Genomic DNA, 24,806 nt, shown 5'->3' on the forward strand with positions numbered 1-24,806 from the left:
CCTGGACTGGCATCTCGTTTCATATATGATACTTTACATGTTTCAATGCCATTCTCCCAAATCTTCCCACCCTCTCCCTCTCCCATAGAGTCCATAAGACTGTTCCATACATCAGTGTCTCTTTTGCTGTCTCGAACACAGGGTTATTGTTATCATCTTTCTAAATTCCATATATATGCGTTAGTATACTGTATTGGTGTTTTTCCTTCTGGCTTACTTCACTCTGTATAATAGGCTCCAGTTTCATCCACCTCATTAGAACTGATTCAAATGAATTCTTTTTAATGGCTGAGTAATACTCCATTGTGTATATGTACCACTGCTTTCTTATCCATTCATCTGCTGATGGGCATCTAGGTTGCTTCCATGTCCTGGCTATTATAAACAGTGCTGCGATAAACATTGGGGTACACGTGTCTCTTTCCCTTCTGGTTTCCTCAGTGTGTATGCCCAGCAGTGGGATTGCTGGATCATAAGGCAGTTCTATTTCCAGTTTTTTAAGGAATCTCCACACTGTTCTCCATAGTGGCTGTACTAGTTTGCATTCCCACCAACAGTGTAAGAGGGTTCCCTTTTCTCCACACCCTCTCCAGCATTTATTATTTGTAGACTTTTGGATCGCAGCCATTCTGACTGGTGTGAAATGGTACCTCATAGTGGTCTTGATTTGCATTTCTCTGATAATGAGTGATGTTGAGCATCTTTTCATGTGTTTGTTAGCCATCTGTATGTCTTCTTTGGAGAAATGTCTATTTAGTTCTTTGGCCCATTTTTTGATTGGGTCGTTTATTTTTCTGGAGTTGAGCTGTAGAAGTTGCTTGTATATTTTTGAGATTAGTTGTTTGTCAGTTGCTTCATTTGCTATTATTTTCTCCCATTCTGAAGGCTGTCTTTTCACCTTGCTGATAGTTTCCTTTGCTGTGCAGAAGCTTTTAAGGTTAATTAGGTCCCATTTGTTTATTTTTGCTTTTATTTCCGATGTTCTGGGAGGTGGGTCATAGAGGATCCTGCTGTGATGTATGTCAGAGAGTGTTTTGCCTATGTTCTCCTCTAGGAGTTTTATAGTTTCTGGTCTTATGTTTAGATCTTTAATCCATTTTGAGTTTATTTTTGTGTATGGTGTTAGAAAGTGTTCTAGTTTCATTCTTTTACAAGTGGTTGACCAGATTTCCCAGCACCATTTGTTAAAGAGATTGTCTTTAATCCATTGTATATTCTTGCCTCCTTCGTCAAAGATAAGGTGTCCATATGTGCGTGGATTTATCTCTGGGCTTTCTATTTTGTTCCATTGATCTATATTTCTGTCTTTGTGCCAGTACCATACTGTCTTGATAACTGTGGCTTTGCAGTAGAGCCTGAAGTCAGGTAGGTTGATTCCTCCAGTTCCATTCTTCTTTCTCAAGATCGCTTTGGCTATTCGAGGTTTTTTGTATTTCCATACAAATTGTGAAATTATTTGTTCTAGCTCTGTGAAGAATACTGTTGGTAGCTTGATAGGGATTGCATTGAATCTATAAATTGCTTTGGGTAGTATACTCTTTTTCACTATATTGATTCTTCCAATCCATGATCATGGTATATTTCTCCATCTATTAGTGTCCTCTTTGATTTCTTTCACCAGTGTTTTATAGTTTTCTATATATAGGTCTTTAGTTTCTTTAGGTAGATATATTCCTAAGTATTTTATTCTTTCTGTTGCAATGGTGAATGGAATTGTTTCCTTAATTTCTCTTTCTGTTTTCTCATTATTAGTGTATAGGAATGCAAGGGATTTCTGTGTGTTGATTTTATATCCTGCAATTTTACTATAGTCATTGATTAGTTCTAGTAATTTTCTGGTGGAGTCTTTAGGGTTTTCTATGTAGAGGATCATGTCATCTGCAAATAGTGAGAGTTTTACTTCTTCTTTTCCAATTTGGATTCCTTTTATTTCTTTTTCTGCTCTGATTGCTGTGGCCAAAACTTCCAAAACTATGTTGAATAGTAATGGTGAAAGTGGGCACCCTTGTCTTGTTCCTGACTTTAGAGGAAATGCTTTCAATTTTTCACCATTGAGGATAATGTTTGCTGTGGGTTTGTCATATATAGCTTTTATTATGTTGAGGTATGTTCCTTCTATTCCTGCTTTCTGGAGAGTTTTTATCATAAATGGGTGTTGAATTTTGTCAAAGGCTTTCTCTGCATCTATTGAGATAATCATATGGTTTTTATTTTTCAATTTGTTAATGTGGTGTATTACATTGATTGATTTGCGGATATCGAAGAATCCTTGCATCCCTGGGATAAAGCCCACTTGGTTTTGATCTTTGATGTTTGACCACATGGATTTGCAGAGTTATATGCTAAACGATGACTTATTTTCTTAAAATTCATAAAATGGCACTTGAAAATAAGAATTTTAAAATATATCCAACTTAAGACAAATATTGACTATTTTGTAGGTGTTTCCTATGCTAATGAAGTTTGATTATTTAAATTGTCTTATGAAAGATACTCAAGTAAATTACTCATATGACCTACTTTGAAAGCTCATTTTACTAGAGTAAAATTATTTACCCAAGATAGATATAAACCTAAAACATTCTCAAAGTATTCTTCAGATCAGCTATATCAGTGTCACCTGAGATACCTGTTAGAAATTCAAGTTCTCCAGCCCCACCTTGGACATACCAAATCAGAAACTTAGGAATGGGGCCTAACCACGTGGGTCTAAGCAAACCCAAGGTGATTCTGACACTTGCTCACATTGGAGCTCCTGTGATCTGAAAGAATGCTTCTCCGACTGCAAACACAAGGCCAGAAAAGCTGCTTTTCACAAGAATTTTCTCAAATGTTCATTTGCATCTCTGAAACTCCTGTCATAAATCTGGATTTGAACTGTTAGTTGAAGCTAATTAGGATTTGAACCTATTTAGAGTGAATAAGTGCAGTCTCCTCAAACCATTTTTTTCAATTTAATGCCCAAGTGATCATTTCATTGCCCAAGATGAAAGTAACTAATTTGTCGTATGATTTCCAAACTGTAACTAACTCAAGTTAACCAAGAGAGTTTCATCTAATTGGGTGAACTTTTGATGGGTAAACTCATCAGAACTAATCTGAATGCAGAGATTTTCTTTTTCATTTGTCTTTCTCCACCCACAAAAGGGGGAAAACGACTAACTGCTGATAGTTACTGCTTTCATCTGTACAATTGCCAGCTTGCATTTAGTTTCATGAAATACACTTAGATTTGCTTCAAAGTAGATTTGCTTCAACATCTTTGAGTAATTTTGCAACCTGGAAGACTGGGAGTGAGCTCTTACCTCTAGGAGAACCCAAGTTTATAGGCTATTTCAAAGCAAGGAGGAATGAAAAAAACTGTGTTACCCTCTGCCAGGGGAAAAGAAAGACCTTTGAAAGGTGAGTTTGAGAATTTTTTCACCTTATTGGACAGAAATTTCTTAAATTAAATGTCATATAACCTTAAAGGGTTGGAATATTATGGAAATATATAGATGTGTGCAGAAAAACACTGCTTGTGATGAGAAATTTCTCCTGTGAATTACAATGAAGGATATTTGCTCTGTTTGAAACTTGCAATGAGCATTGGGTTATTAATATTATGAAATTTAATCTGAGATTTAGACAGTGTCAGTGTCTTTAATTTATTCTTATTTGGATGGCCTCATGAGATTCATGCTCTGATAAGCTCTGAAAGTTAGTGGTGGCTTAATCTTAGCCTGAATTCCAGACATATCTACAATTTGTTCTTGTACTCGGAGTTAGCTGGTATGTGCAGGTAGCTTCTGAAAAATGGCTTAATTTTGGTAGTCCTCTGCCTTTTAGATGAAACATTTCAAAGTAGCCATTAAAAAGTATGAGGTTGAAAAAGCAAATCTCTTGGAGATAGTTAGGGAAAATGTGTAGGTAATTTTTTCCTCATACTTTATATGTGATTATCACTGGATGTATTGCTGGGTTTTTTTTTTTTTTTTTTTTAGATATATTTTTCTCCATTATTGGAGAAAAGGATAAACTTAATCATTTAAAACAATAAAGTCAGATTAGGGTGGTAAAAGGAAAAAGCCATCTCATTATTAAAGGAGACTCTATGCTTTGTCTACTGCATGAGTCTAGGACACAAATTTTTAAGCATTTACATTTTGGTTAAACCTGTCAGCCATGGTAGTCCATCAGTCCTCCATCTCCCTTTCATCTTCCAAACTTTTAGGACATCTTTCACTTGTGCTTTTTTCACCCATTTTCCTTGCCCTTATCACTATATACCTATTTTAAATCTTCCATTAGTGTGTCACTTTAATGGACTTTTAGAAACAGAGATGGTAGGGCATCTTAATCAGAGACCCTCCATACAGAATACCATCTGACCTGTCTGCCTCTGCAGAGTTGGTTCTTCCCCTTGAGTGTGTCAGAATCATCCAGAGCACTTGTTAAACAACAGTACTGGTTTCACCCTCAGAGTTTCTGACTCAGCAGGTCTGGAGTGGGGCTCAGAACTGCATTTCTAGCAAGTTCCCAGGTGATGCTGAGGCTGTTGTTTGGGAATCCTACCTGGAGAACCACTGCTCTAGACTCCATCCCAACCTACTACTTGCTGCAGGTATTAGTTTTCTAAAACAAATCTGCTTGTTGCAATGCCCTGTGTAAGTATTTCAGTGATCCCTGATAACACATTAGATGATGTCCAAATTCCTTGGTGTGTCCTCAGTTGTAATATAATTTGAGAAATTGTTTTGGCTTTAATTGGCTCAGAACTTGCTCATGCACCCTGTGGGGATGGTACCCAGACCTCTGTTTTCCTTTGCGTCAGCAGAGGTTGGAGTTGTGGCCCGAAGGTAAAAGATACACACACACACAGAGTTTTCTTTCTAACTTTCATTTTCTTGAAATGGATATACCAGATGAGTATGCCAGGGGAAGAGAAGAGAGGAGGAAAGGGAAGAGATGTTCTTATACTCTAGGAAGGTATTATATGGAGGCCCACCCTTTGGTCTGATGACCATCAAGTATCTTTTGACACTTATTGAAAGGTGCATGTTAATTAGAAGAACATCCAGTGTGAAACAGTATGCAAATTGTCATATACAGTGTCAAATACAGTGGTTTTAAGAATTTGTGACTACCTTACTATTTCCAGGGATGGGGGTAAGTGCTTTGAATGATTACTTCCTATTATTGATGCTCCCTACTTATATGAGAAAACACAAAGAGGCATCACTGGCCAGTCACACGCTGATGTGATTCATCTCACCTGTGTCATAAAATTTGCCCAAGAGTTTTATCCCTCTTCTCCTAGCACATCAGCCCTCTTTTCCACCTTGCCCTTAAAGCAATGGGTGCTTACATTCCTCTCCATTTCCTTTTAGAAAATTCTGCTGTAAGGGTTATATTTCTGTTTCACTGTTAGCAATTGTGACAATTTCACTTTGAGTGTATGTAAACTGTAAGTCATTCTTGTTACTGGTATTTGAAAAAGTGGATACTGGGGGTTAGGAATAGAAGTTGGTGCAAACAAAAGTTAGAAGACATGAGAGAAGCTGAGGAAAGAGTAATTTGGATCTTGGGGCTGCATCTTTGATACTGTGGGAGGAGGGACAGGGGGTTAACATGGACACAGAGTTCCTGAGGACTAGGGGAGGGAGGCTAGAAACAGTTATCCTTGCTGCAGATGCATGACTTAAGAGAAACTATATTCTATGTAAGTCATTACACAAGAGCTTTTTGCAAAGTGGTGGTTGCTGCTGTACTTCTTTCTCTCTTCCTCTTCTTTTTTCTTTCTCCATTTTTATTCCTACTCATCATATTCTAAGTCCAGTAACTCTGTGGGGTCTGGGGAGAAAGAATTTATTTTCACTTATAAAATAAGGAATGAATTGAACACTTGGGGAAATGACTTACACAGAATATAGTTTCTCTTACGTTATGCATCTGCAGCAAAGCAGAATGAATTTACATATATAGAACTTCCATAGGAATTCTGGCATTTATTCTTGCCTCCCTGGGTCTACTCCTTTCTGGGCCCTAGTTTTGGCCACAGGACTTGCCAATGGAATAATAGCAAATATGATGTAGAGGCTGGAAAAGTACTTGTGGTTAGGACTTACTTGGTCTAGTTGCTGAAAGCCCTTCTGCCATTTTATGGATTAACCCCATCAGCCTTTTGGAGGATGAAAGACTGTGTATCCTGACACCCAACCATCCAGGCCATCCAGTGAAGGCCACAGACATGAGTGAAGCCATCCTATATCACTTGGCCCTGGCCGAGTCACTCCGTATCAGTCATGAGAAATAATGAAAGTTTATGTCACCAAACTTTGAGGTGGTTTGTTCTATACCAGAAATTAATAGTATAGTGACCTCTACTATAGTAACCTAATATCTCAACTATGTGAAATACTGTTAATTTTAGTTTCATATGTAACCTTTGCTGTGTCTTAATCAAGTTCTATAGATCAGTCATTAAGAATGTGGGCTCCCTAGCCAGACTACCTGAATTTAAATTTTGACCTATCTGTTAGCTACATGACTTCTGCACAAGTCATCAAATCTCTCTGGGCTCAGTTTTTTTTTTTTTTTTTTTTTTTTAATTAGTGCTATTGGGAGGATTAACTGAGAATACAGTGAAAGGCACTTCATATTGTTCCTGATATGTAGTTAGTACTCATTAAACATGAACAATTAGAAGTAGTATGTAATATTTCTAGAAGTGTTCATCAGTTCAGTTCAGTTGCTCAGTCGTGTCCGACTCTTTGCGACCCCATGGACTACAGCACGTCCAGGCTTCTCTGTCCATCACCAACTCCTGGAGCCTACTCAAACTCATGTCCATTGCATTGATGATCCCATCCAATCATCTCATTTTCTGTCATCCCCTTCTCCTCCCACCTTCAATCTTTCCCAGCATCAGGGTCTTTACCAGTGAGTCAGTTCTTCACATCAGGTGGCCAAAGTATTGGAGTTTCAGCTTCAGCATCAATCCTTCCAATGAATATTTAGGACTGATTTCCTTTAGGATGGACTGGTTAGATCTCCTTGCAGTCCAAGGGACTCTCAAGAGTCTTCTCCAACACTACAGTTCAAAAGCATCAATTCTTCGGCACTCAGCTTTCTTTATAGTCCAACTCTCACATACATACATGACTACTGGAAACACCAGAGCTTTGACTAGATGGATCTTTTTTGGTAAACTAATATCTCTGCTTTTTAATATGCTGTCTAGGTTGGTCATAACTTTTCTTCCAAGGAGTAAGCATCTTTTAATTTCATGGCTGCAGTCACCATATGCAGTGATTCTGGAGGCCAAAAAAAAAAAAAGTCTCTCATGGTTTCCATTGTTTCCCCATCTATTTGCCATGAAGTGATGGGACCAGATACCATGATCTTCGTTTTCTGAATGTTGAGCTTTAAGCCAACTTTTTCACTCTCCACTTTCACTTTCATCAAGAGGCTCTTTAGTTTTTCTTCACTTTCTCCCATGAGGATGGTGTCATCTGCATATCTGAGGTTATTGGTATTTCTCCCAGCAGTCTTGATTCCAGCTTGTGCTTCATCCAAGCCTGGCATTTCGAATTATGTACTCTGCATATAAGTTAAATAAGCAGGGTGACAATATACAGCCTTGATGTACTCCTTTTCCTATTTGGAACCAGTCTGTTGTTCCATGTCCAGTTCTAACTGTTGCTTCCTGACCTGCATACAGGTTTCTCAAGAGGCAGGTCAGGTGGTCTGGTATTCCCATCTCTTTCATAATTTTCCACAGTTTATTGTGATCTACACAGTCAAAGGATTTGGCATAATCAATAAATCAAAAGTAGATGTTTTTCTGGAACTCTCTTGCTTTTTTGGTGATCCAGTGGATGTTGGCAATTTGATCTCTGGTTCCTCTGCCTTTTCTAAAACCAGCTTAAACATTTGGAAGTTTATGGTTCATGTACTGTTGAAGCCTGGCTTGGAGAATTTTGAGCATTACTTTTCTACTTGGAGATGAGTGTGAGATGAGTGCAATTTTGTGGTAGTTTGAACATCCTTTGGCATTGCCTTTCTTTGGGATTGGAATGAAAACTGACCTTTTCCAGATAAAGGCAAAGGAGACAAGGAAAAATATACCTATTTGAGTGCAGAGTTCCAAAGAATAGCAAGGAGAGATAAGAAAGCCTTTCTCAGTGATCAATGCAAAGAAATAGAGGAAAACAATAGAATGAGAAAACTAGAGATCTCTTCAAGAAAATTAGAAATACCAACGGAACATTTCATGTAACAATGAGCACAATTAAGGACCGAAATGGTATGGACCTAACAGACGCAGAAGGTATTAAGAAGAGGTGGCAAGAATACACAGAAGAAATATACAAAAAAGATCTTCATGACCCAGGTAACCATGATGATGTGATCACTCACCTAGAGCCAGACATCCTGGAATTCAAAGTCAAGTGGGCCTTAGGAAGCATCACTATGAACAAAGCTAATGGAGTTGATGGAATTTCAGTTGAGCTATTTCAAATTCTGAAAGATGATGCTGTGAATGTGCTGCACTCAATATGCCAGCAAATCTCGAAAATTCAGCATTGGCCACAGAAGTGCTCATAGGTAACTCAGTACTCTGACCTTATTTTTCCATGAACTTCTGAAACATGTCTTAAATGTCACTTCTATTGTGAAATGGATTTTCATGAATAAACTTCAGGGTTGGTAAAGGACTCCAACTTTGTTATCACTCATCACATTTTTTTCTTTATACATCTCTTTCTGTAGGCTGTGGTTTCTTTAGGACAGGGGCTGGGAACAGCTGTATTATTAGCATCTAGCATGCTTTCTGTCATGCTGTGGAGTAGATAATAAGTAGCAGTTCAATGACTCAACATGCTTTTGGTAGTACCCCTCCCCTTCTCAACACTTACCACCTTGGCAGCTGGGGGCCTCAGGATCATTCTCATTGAGGCTTTATCCCTGTTTACGACGGTCATAAAGCCAAAGCCGTAGAAGGCATTTGAGTTTGTGACCCCTGACCCAAATCCCATCAAACATGAAAAATCAGTTACATCTCTAAACTTTCTACTACCTTATGATAAAAGCCATCATCATATCTCATTTAGAGAAAGGCCTCTAAGATAGAGGGCTGTAAAGTGATGTGAAATCTGATATCAATCAGGAGGAAATGACAGGACCATGAGGAGAAACTAGGTTCCTGGAGCTGTTGGCCTGACTCTGGTGGTGAAGATAGATGAACTAATGCACAAAGCAGTTGCAACTGACATTCTGTCCTATGTCTCCTTGGCTTAGAGTTGAGTCCACTTACAGCTACTGTGGCTGGTTTCTATGCAATGTGGCAGCTTCCACCTCCAGTCCTGTGTCTCTGCTTCTCCACCTAGGAGCTTTCTCTTGCACTGTGCCTGGATGTCTCAAAGCTGGGGAATTTCCTAGGAGCAATTGTAGCTCCTGAAGGATGAGAAACAGTGAATACATTTTCCTGCTTTCCCATAATTGGAGAGACATTTCTGATTTACCTGCCAGTTCAGAGAGTCCCTAGTTGCCTATTGCAATAGCCCCTTATAAACACACTTTTTTTTTTCTTCTGTCTTTTCCTTCCTTTTCATTTTCCCCTTTCCCTCAGTTGTGCTTCCTGGGATCACCTCCTGAATAAACTACATATGCTCAGTGACTTGCCTGCTCAGGACCTATTTCCTACATCAGGACTGACTGCCTTGCTTTTTCCCAAGGAACATTTAAGTCAGAAGTAAGAGTACTTACTTCTCCATAATAAAGTGTGTAAAAGATAGATTTTTGTACACAACAGAAAAATAAGGAGAACAGCTGGCAGTATTATGGGCCAGTGATTTCTACAACATTTCATAGATTTCAGAAATCTCCAGAGCAAAAAAATCCCAGGATGGCAGACCTGTTCATTTATTTTCTGGATCTCCTCCAAGCCTATCCATACATTGCACCAGACTTCCCTACCCATAGGAAGAAATAAGCTAAAAAATACTGCAGTGGAGCCAAGTTAAGAAATGTTTCATATTCAAAGTGACTGCTATTAAGTGTCAGGTAATGTGCCAACCATCTAGGGAGAAACCTCTGTCCTTATAATATTCCTTGAACACAGTGAGTACTTAATATATTTTTGTTGAATTATGCTTGAGGATCTTACATCCTAATTAAGGAGGCAAGACATGGACTCAGTGGTTAAGCACTTCTTAAGGGCGTTATTTAATTAAGGACAATAATTAACAGAATAGGTAATAAATGCTTAGGGTAATTCCTCTAGGGTTTGGAGGCTGGAGTGAGTAGAAGAAAATTATAAAACTGATTTTAAATTATCTAGTCCCTTCTCTTGATTTTATAGATGCTGAAACAAAGAACATTCATTGCAGAGTCCTTCTCTTAGTTAAACATGATTATGTGATTAAATCTGTTTAAAAACAGTATTTAGTGCTGTACTTTGAGCATAAACCTGAGTCAAAGGATGGAACTAGGATTAGTTCTAGGAGTAGTAGCCTAACCCTCTTTATATATATCTGTATTTCTTATGCTTGTACTTGATATAAGAGCCTCTAACAAGTCAGGGAAGCACAAGAACTGGCTATTAGTGTCTTGATTTTTTTTCCTATTATTGACTTATCACCAAAAAAAGAAAAAAAGGTATCCTTTTCCTCCTGTGCTCTCATTCCAACAGGATGGTAAGTAAGCCTGGATGTTCTGAAAAACCTCAGCATTTCAGTAGCAAAGAAGTATAATGATTATGGAAAAAACAGTGGAATTTGGGAGTGTTTGTGACTCTTTTACAGAACAGTACAATAGGATTGTTTCTTCCAGGTCCATATTTAAACCTCTCTGCTGTTGAGGGTTGTTGAGAGATGCTATATATCATTTTTTTTCTTGCGCTGAGCCCAGGGCTTCTGCCATTCAGGACAAAAAGGGTAGAGATCTCTGACCAGGTCCACCTTAGGTGCTGCTGAGACCATGGCCTGGGGCCATTCATGGATGAGCTGTCCTTGTGGTGTTCACACCAAGTTTATTGGTTTCCTATTGGCTCCCAAGACTGTGGCACTGAGTGTGGGTCAGATTTCCAGACAGCCACTGCTGTTTGAAGTTTGCTACTTACAAGGTTCTACCACCCATGTTACCTGCTAATCCTTTGCTTGGGAACCACTTCTCAGCTGGGAGGAAATAAGCCTGGACATAAAACATTTGGGCTGGTTGTCTGCCCTGAGAGGAGACAGTTCAGTTCAGTCGCTCAGTCGTGTCCGACTCTTTACAACCCCATGAATTGCAGCACGCCAGGCCTCCCTGTCCATCACCAATCTCCCGGAGTTCACTCAAACTCATGTCCATCGAGTCGGTGATGCCATCCAGCCATCTCATCCTCTGTCATCCCCTTCTCCTCCTATCCCAAATCCCTCCCAGCATCAGAGTCTTTTCCAATGAGTCAACTCTTCACATGAGGTGGCCAAAGTATTGGAGTTTCAGCTTTAGCATCAATTCTTCCAAAGAAACCCCAGGGCTGATCTCCTTCAGAATGGACTGGTTGGATCTCCTTGCAGTCCAAGGGACTCTCAAGAGTCTTCTCCAACACCACAGTTCAAAAGCATCAATTCTTTGAAGAAAGCTCAGCTTTCTTCACAGTCCAACTCTCATATCCATACATGACCACTGGAAAAACCATAGCCTTGACTAGAGGACCTTTTTGGCAAAGTAATGTCTCTGCTTTTGAATATGCTATCTAGATTGGTCATAACTTTCCTTCCAAGGAGTAAACGTCTTTTAGTTTCATGGCTGCAATCACCATCTTCAGTGATTTTGGAGCCCCCAAAAATAAAGTCTGACACTGTTTCCACTGTTTCCCCATCTATTTCCCGTGAAGTGATGGGACCACATGCCATGACCTTAGTTTTCTGAATGTTGAGCTTTAAGCCAACTTTTTCACTCTCACTTTCATCAAGAGGCTTTTTAGTTCCTCTTCACTTTCTGCCATAAGGGTGGTGTCATCTGCATGTCTCAGGTTATTGATATTTCTCCTGGCAATCTTGATTCCAGGTTGTGCTTCTTCCAGCCCAGCGTTTAAATGCCTTTTAATTTTTTGCTGAGTTGATAGTAGGAAAAGTTAAGATACCATAATAATTTCTCCATATCTCCCAAATGGGAGTCTCTTTTTACTGAGTAAATGACAGAAGTCATGAGGAGGCCAGATTAGAGAAAAACTTTTGATTCCCTCAAAAAGGTCATCTGAACTGTTTTAAGAGTGGTGCATGTGGGATGGGAGATTGTCAGAACAAAAGAAGTGTTTCAGGTGTTTTAGCCTGGTGTTTTTCAGGATAAATTAAGAGTGTAGAATCATTTAGTAGATAGTAAGGGTTATAGTAAGTTTTGGAAGGAGATGCCTGGCTGGTGGCAAATGATTAGAAATAAATTCAGAGAGAGATGGTTGGAATACTGTTGACTTATTACCTACTCTGTCAAAAGCACAGGATGAATAAGGCCCATAAGGTCCCTACTGTCATGGAACTTAGCTTTTAGAAAGGAAGACAAATAAATGATAAACCAATAAGCAAAATACAAAGAAATAAGATTTTTGGATGATGATACATATTCCAAAGAAAATAAAACAAGATGATGTAATAACAATGATAGGGGAGTGGGTACGGATTTCTACCTTATATATCGTGGTCACCAAAGGTCTCTCCGAGGAGATAACCTTTGAGCTGTGTGCCACCCTTGTCCCCTCCTGTCATGTGTGAATTCCAGTGCACAAATGCCTGCACTTTAGCTTCTTCCATCAGAGAACTTAATAGGCTAAGTTGTGAAGATGCATTGGCTATTATGAGGGCAAGAATTTGTCTTTAAAACTTTTGGACCTCCCGCAGTAGTTGGCACTTCACAGACATTTAGCAAGAGTTTGTTGAATGAGTAAATGAGTGGATCAGCTTACCAAGAGAAAGAGTCTAAAGAGGACAGTGAGTGAAGGATGGAGCTTTGGAAAACGGCCACAGTTGGGGATGGGGTCAGAAGGAAGAGGGGCCAAACAGGGGAGTCTGTCTCTTTACTCTGTCATCCCTGCCCAGTTAGCACATTATCCTGTGGCTATCTCACTTGCTTCTCCTTGCAGTTTCTTTATCAGTCTAAAACTGAGCTTTTCAGCATGGTAGCCACCAGACAGGTCTTGGGTATTGAACATATGACATATGATTAGTTCCAGTTTAGATATGTTATAAGCATGAAACACATACCAAGCTCAAAGGCTTAGTTTCTTTCTTTTTCTTACTATCGTATAGAAGTGAATACTTTTATGTTGATTGTGTTAAAAGATACTTTAGATATATTGGATTAAATTAATATTAATGTCACTGTTTAGTTTTGCTTTTTATATGTGGTTACTAGAAAATTGAAAAATAATAGTTGGCTCACATTATATTCCTATTGCATATCATTGATTTATTATGTTGTTGTTTAGTCACTAAGTAGTTTCCAACTCTTTATGACCCCATGGACTGTAGCCCACCCAGCTCCTCTGTCCATGGGATTACCCAGGCAAGAATACTGGAGTGGATTGCCATTTCCTTCTCCAGGAGATCTTCCCAACTCAGGGATCGAACCCACATCTCTTGCATTGGCAGGCGGATTCTTTACCACTGAGACACCAGCGAAGCCCAACATTGGTCTATATGCTAAACTAAATAGATTAGTTTGATATTAGCTGGTCATCTCTGAAATGAGTGGTACAAAGAAGAGTGATGACTGTCACTTCCCTCTCAACAATTGAAAAAAATAATAACCAACACAGTGTAAAAAATTGGGACCAGACATAGAAGGTGTCACATTTTCTAGCCAGTGAGACATGACCCAGTATAAAACATATTTGGGAAATAACAGGTTAAACTTACAAATTCATAGGTAAATTTTGTCTCCTTTACTGGAAAATGGCTTTTCAGTTTTGGAGTGAAAGAGAACCCTTATAGCTTTTATGCTAAAATATCCCTTTTCTAATTTCATTTCTGATTTATTCCTGCTCTTTGGTATTTCAGCCACATGATAACTGTATGACTTAAAATATGTTTTTTTCTTTGTTTTTTTTTTTTCTTCTATGATCGAGTATAGTCCCTAAAGATGAAGTCAGTGATGTCCTGGCTTCACATAAGTGATAGCAATATGAAGACACTTAAAAAAGAAAAGCAGATGTTAGTTAGACACTCTACTTTTATCCTACCAATAACTTTTTTAAGATTGAGCTCATAATGCCCGGATGTTAAAGTTCTTTCACAGATCCCAAATTAGGAATGTTCCATGTTGCTTTAATCCATTCCATTGCAATAGCTTTATTAGATGAAACACCCTGCTGAGCATCTGAAGAACAGTGGGATTATCACATTTCCCTTTGAAAATCCAGTAAAGACAAAATAAATGGTTAACAAAACAGAGCAAATTCAGTTTGCAGGTGTTCATAGGCGATGCAACCCCCTGATTGAATGAGTGTCTGTATTCCTCTGTGCTTGCAAAACGCCTGTTAAGCAGGCCAGAGAAATTCAGGAGGAAAAAGAAATCATAGGGCAAAAGTTGCTTTTCTCTCCTTTTGATGTGTTACTAATTGCATTGTGTTGACTGCAGGGATGGAGTGTCGGAAATCTGAAAACTTTATTTTGTTAAGTTTTACTTTTGACTTCACCCTGGGTGTGCCAATAACAGTTCTTTATCATCTGTATCTCCTAGAGTGTTGACTCTTTAACGATTGATTTTTTCTTTTCTAGGCAAATCTAATTAACTATTTGAAGAACTTCATCCAGTGACACCCCAGTTACTACACACACTTGGTGGGTAGCTCTTCGAGATTCTCTTAAAAACTTGGTTACATCCCAGCACTCTAAAAATTCTCATCTGTGAGAGCTATTTGAATTTTGTTATTAGTGTCTGCTGGAAATTGTAATTCAATAAAGAGTAACTCATTTAAAAATGTGTCATACTGGGCATGTATTAGGTATCTTGGGCAACTTATGAGACACAGAAAAATATACAAACATTCAGGTCTACACAGGAAATTGGAGTGATAGTGAACAATTTGAAGGAGGCATTTTGTATTTTTAAAGAAGCTATAGATAGATTAGGAGTGTGTGTATATGTGTGTGTCTGTGTACATGCACGCATAATACACACACATTTAAATCAGTGGACACAGCAGTCTTTTCTTTTGCTCTCCTCATTTGCTAGCATTTTCTACCAATCCCCAAGTGCAAGGTGGTGGATATAAGAAGAGCTTTTGTCAACATTTAAAATAATCATAAACAAGGACTCCTGCCTGTTTCTTTGTGTAATGCGTGTGTGACCCTTGAATGAGATTGTATCCGTCTCCTGTCCTCTCTCTTTCTCTCTTGTTCCTTTTATGGGCATAGGATTATTGCTATAGAAAATATGGTCATGCCATAGGGGAATGTACCTCCTGCCCAGGGTATTTTTTTCAACTACATCTGCAGACTGCAGCTGCTGCAGCCTTTGGGGGAAAAAAAAATTGTGTCCTTATGAAACTGTAGTTCTTGAACAATGAATTCTTCCTCACAGGACACTACTTTTTCACTGCTATTTAGCACAGTCTGACATTAGTCTTCCCTGCGGTTTATTTGCTGCCCAAGTTCACCATTTGACATATGTAGGAATATTTAAACAAATTTTTTCCCCCAGAGAAGTTTGTTTCATCTTTGGAACCACGGGGCTTCCTGCTGACTTCACAGGACCCCTCATACTCTTCCTTCCTTTTTTCCTATGTGCTGCTTCTCTGTGCCCACCCCCACATGTCCCTTTTCTTTATGATGAGGTCTCTCACAGTTTTCCATTTGCCTTCTGAGCTGGATTCAGAAAATATCATCCCTTCCCCATCCCCCACTTACTGTCTATATGCCAAACCTCTTCATCTTTTGCAAAATATCAGCAGAGTTGAACTTCCAATTTCTCCCCCCCCCCTTTTTTTTTTTTTTTACTATTTCAGTACATTTTGTCCTTTCATAAATTGTAATTTCCCTTGCTCTTAAACCCAGTGTGTAGAGAGATTATGAAATTTCTTTCTAAAACTGGGTAAAAATAAAAATATATGTACTTTATTTTGGTATATTTCCTTCTTTTGTCCTCTAAACATTGTTAGATACTTGAAACATAAGGGGGGCACACCTTGATTTGATAAATGGAAGTCTGTAGCCTATAGGCAAATAAAAAGACAGCTAGATTATGGTTGATACTTCATCATATAGAGAGATACATTTTTGTTTCTTTAACTTTTTTCTTTTTAAAGAAATAGGTAGGGGTCCTTGTTTATCATTATTTTAAATATTGATAGAAGCCCTTTTTATACCCACCAGATTGCATTTGGGGATTGGTGGAAAATGCTAGCAAATTAGGGAAGCAAAAGAAAAGACTGCTCTGTCTACTGATTTAAATGTGTGTGTGTGACACAGATATATGTATATAAGGTGAAGTCAACCTTGATGTGTGATTTTGTAGCTTAACTTAACAGTTTTTAAAAATGGGTGTTTTCAGAGACCAGTTAGTTTTCTTCCTCCTTTCAATTCAGAAGCAAGTAAAACCAAACTGTTGATTGTCCTCTAATGATTTTGAGGTGTTTCTTATAAGCCCTTTAAAAATAAGAATTAACCTGAGAAAGAAATCTAAAGTCATTACTTTCTGATTAGTACAGATGTCCATGCTAACATTCAAGCTTCTCGTCAGTTAATATTTTTATGGGGAACTTTTGGTGCGTTTTCTTTTTAAAAATAATAGAGAGAAAGCAGTTGGCATGTTGACATTAAACTGTATTGGGGAAAGTGGGTCCCTACTCTCCACATCTGTTCAGTGTTTCTGTTGCCTTTCATTTTCTAAAGTGTTACATATGGAATACATATGTCTTTGTGTTCTGGTACCACAGGAAAAAAAAAAGGGAAGAAATAAAAAAGAAAAATCACAAAGAAATCAATAAACACCTGTTATTCCCAGATCTGCAGTTATTTGGGCTCAGAAGCGCCTGCAGGCAAAGTTAGAACAAAAATCCTTGGATGTCTATATGCCTTCATAGATTTCTCTTGACCTGTATGAGAGTTCTTAAAATTTTATTTTATATTTATTTCATTTCGTTTCATCTTACTTTATCACAGAGTGGACCCTTCACCTTCTGTTATTTTACTGCCCTGGATTTGTTCTCTCCAATGTATATTTATTTCCTCTTTCCCTATATGCCGTAATTTTGTATTCAACAAAGTGGAGAATTTTTTTCCCAATGACTCTAGGATGCAGCCTTACTTTCACCACTTCCACAGCAGGTTTCCTACGTTAGATTGCCCCCTGCTGCTTCCGGAGCATTAAAAACAAAGCTCAAAATAAAATGTTTGCGGACATACCATTACAAAAGTATCCAGTGAAATATACTGGAACCTAATCATTTGAAAACACGTTCAAAGATCAGTAATAATTGACAGATGCTTCAGTAATAATTGACAGATGCTTTGGTGTGTTATACGGAAATTTTAAACCTGAGAGATCGAGCTCACATGGTTGCACTTGTAGCCAGTTCACACATTATCTCTTCCTATTGTTAGTTATGAATTAGAAGGTGTTGTTTTAAATAGTTGTGAATCACGTGATATGCTTTTTCTTTTGCTGTCTCAATGTAATTAATAGTTCCCACAAGTAGATTCTGACCCAATTGTACAATTTCTTTTTCTTATAAAAAGTATACTTTTCCTTAAGGGCAGGGACCATATCTTGTTTGTTTTTGCATTTTTGATCCAATGCCTGACATATAAAAGACACTAGATTAAAATCTGTTAATTTCACTAGATTCATTCATTCAGCAAAGAAAGAGTAAGATCACTAAGCTTTAATTCATCAAAATATTTTTTGTTGGACTTAGAATCAAGAAGAGTAAATAATGTAGCTAACATTTTTAAAGAAATAACTCCCAGCAAAGATACAAGAACATTTTAGTAATCCCTACTGTCATGGCAGATTCCATGTTACTGGCTTATATTGTTGGCTTTCAGAATTTAGTTTCTCTTTATTGCTGTTTCTTTCTCAGCTCACATTTTATATATAGATTTGACCTACTCTCCTGGGTACTCCTCACTGGCCCCGTGTATGTTTCCTGGATATCTCATTCAAGACTTTGGTTATTAGAATTTGTCTGCATTCTCTGATAAACCTGTGAGTGACTTGAGGGCAGGAACTATCTCGGATTCATTTCTGCATCCCCAGCATCAATGCCAAGAATGTCCATTTGCTATTGAATAGTTGACACTGAAATGGGATTTACATAGCCTCCAAAGAAAACAAGCATTAAAAATATGAATAAAATAATAAAAATGGAACTAAAACTATTACATGTAGCATCTAGTTTTAGGGGTAATCTAACTAAAAACAAAGGACAGCAGTGAGTTATAAAATGACTATGGTGCCAAAGTCAAGGATTGGATAGTGGAATGAAAACACAAAATTAATCATGATTGGTTGCCCTAATCTCTATCCTTCTTCCCCACGTATAATCATTACAGCATCTCTGTGTATATGTCCTGATATTTCTTCCTTCCTTCACCCCAACACTTGAGTCCACTAGGTCTGGCATTTTGATTTGACCAGTACTATGTTCGATGACTTGGTTTTAATAGCCATAAGAATTTTGAGATTCTAGGGTAGGACTGAGGGATCTTGGCTCCCTCACTTACCTGGATACTATTAGAGGTTGTAACCGTATTCTAGACCTTTTGCTTCTCTTTGATCCTTGGCCTGGAAAGGGTGAGTTCCTGGGGCATATGTATTTACTGGGGTAGTATGTAGAAAGGCCAGACCCCTCATGCTCCGTCAAGAAATGTTCACCGTCTAAGACCCCAGGAATGTTCTCTATCACCTTTGGTTTCAAGTGTGTAAAAATTAAGTTCATAAAAACCATTTGAGTTTTAAGCATTTGCTATCAAAACAAAGAAGAGCTTATTTAAAAAAATTCCTTCAGGACTCATTCTCCTTCCCAGCTAGAAGTAACTAGCATCCTGAAAAATTTTTTCTCATTATGTTGTCCCTTAAAAAAAATAAGTTTGCCACTGTGTGATAAGGAGGGATCATATGTATGTGTACCTGAAAGTATTCTTTGTTTACTTTGCAACTTTTGAAGAATGGTGTCTTTTAAAGATACTTTCCTGCAGCTTGCTTTTTTCAGTAAAGTTTATATATATTTCTGCAAGGAGATCCAACCAGTCCATCCTAAAGGAGATCAGTCCTGGGTGTTCATTGGAAGGACTGATGCTGAGGCTGAAACTCCAATACTTTGGTCACGTCATGCGAAGAGTTGACTCATTGGAAAAGACCCTGATGCTGGGAGGGACTGGGGGCAGGAGGAGAAGGAGACGACAGAGGATGAGATGGCTGGATGGCATCACTGACTTGATGCACATGAGTTTGGGTGAACTCTGGGAGTTGGTGATGGATAGGGAGGCCTGGTGTGCTGCGATTCATGGGGTTGCAGAGAGTCGGACACGACTGAGCAACTGAACTGAACTGAAGGTTTATGCATGTGGTTGCACAGAGCTATAATTCATTCTTTTTCACTGTTACAAAATATCTCATTGAATGAATATAGCCCAGTTTATTTATCAAAATCTCTAGGTGTGTGTGTGCTCAGTTGCTCAGTTATGTATGATTTTTTGCCACCCCATGGACTGTAGCCTGCCAAGTTCCTCTGTCCATGGGATTTCTCAGGCAAGAATACTGGAGTGAGTTGCCATTTCCTTCTCTGGAAGATCTCCCTGACCCAGGGATTGAACCTGCATCTCCTGCATTGGCAGGTGGATTTTTTGCTGAGCCACCTAGGAAACCCCATCAAAATCTCTACTGATGGACAGTTGAGTTCCTCCCACTTTTTGCTATTTCTAACTTTGCTATAAGGGACATTCTTGTCTACATGTAAACATTTCTTTAGGATATGTATCTAACATAAGGATTTCTGGATTGTATGTACACTTTCAACTTTATTATGCCACATTATATACCAAGATGGTAGCACACATTTATATGCTTATCAATAGGGTATAATCTCATTCTTCTGTATTCTTGCATTGGCAGGCTAATTCTTTACCACTGTGCCAACCAGGAAGCCCACTCATTCTTCTATATTTTTGGCAGCCCCCGTTTTTGTTATCCAAATCTTTATATCAACTATCTAGTTTCTTGATATTGCAGACTTTGTAAATCCTGAGTGAGGTTTTGTAACTATGATTCCATTTCCTAAGTGAGACTTATGGAGCTGTTGGATTTCACTGTTTTGTATCTCTAGGCAGAAAAACACATAGAAATGATGTTGCTTCCACCAACAAAAATTCAGTAGAATCTTATTAATATTATGACACTGATATTGTAAAATGAGTGTAATACCTGTTCTGTTGTCGACTATCTGGATCATAGTGTGAAGAGCTATGTGTATAGGGGAAACACAGTGGCACTTGATTTGATTCATTTGAATCCTTGCAATAGCAAGATGCATTGATTGTCTTTATTTTTACCATATATGTGACATTTTAGGAAATAAACTTCAGATTTAATTTTGAGGGGAATGGACTTCCCAAAAGGGCTTCTTCCATTAGAAGATTCATCTGGCTGCTTTGAGGAGTGTTTCTCATCTGAATTTTAATAAAAGGCACACATTTTTATTCCAGTTCTCCTGTGACCGGTATGTATATACTTGTATTCTTTTTAATAAATCAAAGGAAAATGGTAACGAAAGCATCCACACATTTCAAAGATCCAATGTAATCATAAACTACTCAGTCTTGACTCTGTAGCTATGATGATATGAATTGAAAATTCATTGATGTATGTAGCATTTCTGTCTTAAATCATAGCTGTATATGTACAGGTGCAACGGTACAGATTTCAACAGATTATAATATCCATGTACTCTGCATATTCTATAAAATTTATGCGTCAATTGTTGTGACTTCGTGTACCACTCAACCTGTGAATTGAATTTAATTATTTTTGCTCGCTGAAGATATTTTGATATTATCATCATCCTTATTTTAGATATGCTGGTCATTTTAAGAAAGGCATCATTAGATGTATGCTCTCTGACTTAGAAGCCATAAAGATAGAAAAATAATCCATTGCTGGGAATCAAGGAATATGGATTTATATCCTTGCCAGAGGTGTCGCTGTTCTGATCTAAAATCCTCTCTCTCTTAAATTCATTCATTTCAACAAGGAGATAAAGCTGAAGCATCATTTTGAGTTCCTTTTAAAAGTGAAGGACATTACCAGACACCACTAAAGCCATAAACTGTTAAATATATTATGTTTCTTTATAAATTCCCAACTTTTCCCAAACAAAGAATTTGGGTGAAGGGAAGACCCTAGTGATAGGCAAAGGGTCTTCCTTTGGCTTTGAATAAAGGTCAAGGAGTGAGAGCCCAGGCTTGGACCAACATTTCCTGTTCCATGTTTTGACATCCTTAGTGTAATCAAGAAAATGTAGATCCAAACCAATATTCTCAAGGTGTGGAACTGCTTTAACAACTTTCCTGGTGATTCTGATGCATTCCAAATTTGAGACCCACAGTTATGACCAACCTAGATAGCATATTCAAAAGCAGAGACATTACTTTGCCAAAATGGTCCATCTAGTCAAGGCTATGGTTTTTCCAGTGGTCATGTATGGATGTGAGAGTTGGACTGTGAAGAAAGCTGAGCGCAGAAGAATTGATGCTTTTGAACTGTGGTGTTGAAGAAGACTCTTGAGAGTCCCTTGGACTGCAAGGAGATCCAACCAGTCCATTCTGAAGGAGATCAGCCCTGGGTGTTCTTTGGAGGGAATGATGCTAAAGCTGGAACTCCAATACTTTGGCCACCTCATGCGAAGAGTTGACTCATTGGAAAAGACTCTGATGCTGGGAGGGATTGGGGGCAGGAAGAGAAGGGGACGACAGAGGATGAAATGGCTGGATGGCATCACTGACTCGATGGATGTGAGTCTGAGTGAACTCTGGGAGTTGGTGATGGACCCAGAGGCCTGGCGTGCTGCAATTCATGGGGTCACAAAGAGTTGGACACGACTGAGCGACTGAACTGAACTGAACTGATCTAAACTATTAATGTATCATTAAATTGTTGTATTTAACCAAAATTTCCCTTAGAAACACAGATTAAGCATCTCCATATAAATGAAAGTTTATCAAGTACTTCTTGCTATTTTATCACTGGTAAAAAATGGAAGAAAAAAATGATCCTCATTTTTATATCATATTTTTTTACATTAGCATTCCTCCAGTATCCTTTTTTTGGGGCAATTTTGTTATTGTTCGGTCTCCTGTTGCTTTTAAGTATTATAAAATTTTATATAGTTTGACTTGATCACTTTTGCAACAATTCAGTTTTCTATGTGAAAAGTATCCTACTGAGTGCTTTGGAAGTAATCCAGGAGAAAACACAATATTTTCCCTCAAGGAGGAAGAAGAAAAGCTAGTTAAGAGGGCACCAATTCCTTGATTTGAAACTTCTCTACAATTATAGTAAAACAATATAGAGAGGGAAGAGCTATCTGATTTGGGGTGGACAAGCTTTTTACATGAAGTAAATTAATTTTTTTGCATTAAAAAATTTTAAATGCTGGTAAAATAAATATAAAATACACCATCTTAACCATTTTTATGTGTATAGTTCAGTAGTGTTAAGTACATTCATGTTGTTGTACAATAAGTTTCCAGAACTCTTTCTTCTTGTAAAACAGATATTATACCCATTAAACAACAACTCCCCATCCTCCTTTGTGCTCAGTCCCTGGCAACCACTGTTCTACTTGCTGCTTCTATGAATTTGACTTGTCTTGGTACCTCTTATGAGTAGAATCATACAGTATTTGTCTTTTTGTGACTCTTGTATTTCACTTAACATGTCCTCAAGATTCTTCCAAGTTCTACCGTGTGTCTAAGTTTTCTTCCTTTTTAAAGCTGAAAATGTTCCCTTTTATGTAGATACTGCATTTTGCATATCCATTCATCTCTTGATGGACTCTTGGGTTGCTTCCATATTTTGGCTAGTGTGAATAATGCTGCTGTGAACATGAATATGCAAATACCTCTTTAAGGCCCTACTATCAGTTCTTTGGATATATACTCAGAAATGGATGAATCATGTGGCTTCCCTGATGGCTCAGTTGGTAAAGAATCAGCCTGAAATGTGGGAGACATGGGTTTGATCCCTGGGTTGGGAAGATCCCCTGGAGAAGAGAATAGCTACCTACTCCAGTATTCTGGCCTGGAGAACTCCATGTACAGAGGAGCCTGGGGGGCTACAGTCCATGGGGTCACAGAGAGTCAAACACGACTGAATGACTTTCACACACACTGGAATTTTTAATTTTTTGTGAAACCTACATAGTGTTTTTAACAGCACCATTTTACTTTCTCACTAATAGTACATAAGGGTTCTAATTTCTTCACAGCCTCTCCGACGTTTGTTATTTTCTGTGTTTTGGTTTTTTGGTAGTAGTCATCCTGATGGATGTGAAGTAATACCTTCTTGTGCTTTTGATTTGCATTTTCCTAATGATGAGTAATGTTAACCATCCTTTTATATGCTTGTTGCATGACATAAGTTTCTGTCTAAGCTCGTAGAAAATCATGGACTTGGGCTTTTGAAAAGGGGAATAGATTTCCCAAGTGAACAAAGAGCCATTAGTTAAAAGAAAACAAGACTTTTTCTTTTGGCTGTGCTGTGCGGCATGTGGAATCTTGGTACCCTGATCAGGGATCACACCTGTGCCACCGGTACTGGGAGCATGGAGTCTTAACCACTGGACTGCCAGGGAAGTCCCAAAAGGAGACTGTTTTGAAGGACAGGTGATAATGAGACAGGAAGGATGGAGAATTGGTGGTGTGGATGATGGAGGACACTGTTGATCACATGTGGGACTACACTGTGGGACACTCTTGGAGAGTTTTGTGCACTGAGATTACATGATAATAGGGAGATGTGTTATTCTGGCAGTTGTTGATTGAATTTCAGTGGCCAGGGATAGAGCCAAGAGAATGTTTTCCTAAGAGCTGTCACCCTCATCCAAGTTTGAGGTTCCGAATGACAAATCAGTGACCTAAATAAGAGTGTTAAGTTATATAGTAAGTAGTTTTAAAAATGTTTATGTAATTTTTAAAACTAAATGATCTCCAGATTAATTTTTTTTAGCTGCTACATTGGAAACTTTGGATTAATTTATGTGCAACAACCATATATGCAGGTTTAAAAAAAAATTTATCCAAACCATTGAAAATTACTAATGCATAGTAGAGGAGTGTGGTAGACTGTAAAATCTTCTCCCCCCACTCCAATATACAAGGTTCTAAAACCTGGAACTTATAAATATTATCTTACTTGTAAATGTTACTTGATTTGGAGAGTTTCTGCAATGTGATTATGGTAAAGATTTTGAGATGAGGAGATTATCCTGGATTACCTGGGTGAATCCTAAGTGTAGCCGTAAGTGTCCTTATAATTGTGGGAGACAGAGGGAGACTTCACACACAGACACACAGACACACACACACACACATATGGGAAGCTATGTGAAGATGGAGTAGAGGAAGAGATTTGAAGATGCTGGCCTTGCGGATTGGGGAGATGTGACCACAAGCCAAGGAAAGCTGGTAGTGAACAGAAGCTAGAAGAGGCAAGGAATGGATTCTCCCCTAGAAACTCTTAAGAGAGCGCAGCACTGCTAACACCTTGACTTTAGCCTAGTGATACTGATTTCAGACCTATGGCTTCTAGATTTATGAGAGATAAAATTATCTTGCTTTAATCCA

The 24,806-nt window shown here is 38.3% G+C and overlaps 1 long non-coding RNA gene across 1 annotated transcript in view; it reads left to right on the forward strand.

Moving 5' to 3' along the window:
* Positions 1-14,944, forward strand: part of LOC112442299 (uncharacterized) — a 210,183-nt gene extending 195,239 nt beyond the window's left edge. The window contains exon 8 of the long non-coding RNA XR_009491354.1: positions 14,742-14,944. This is a non-coding gene — a long non-coding RNA (uncharacterized lncRNA). The remainder of the gene's footprint in view (positions 1-14,741) is intronic.
* The last annotated feature ends 9,862 nt before the right edge of the window (positions 14,945-24,806 follow it).

This window comes from Bos taurus, chromosome 18 (assembly GCF_002263795.3).
Source record: "Bos taurus isolate L1 Dominette 01449 registration number 42190680 breed Hereford chromosome 18, ARS-UCD2.0, whole genome shotgun sequence".
NCBI classification, from domain to species: Eukaryota; Metazoa; Chordata; class Mammalia; order Artiodactyla; family Bovidae; genus Bos; species Bos taurus.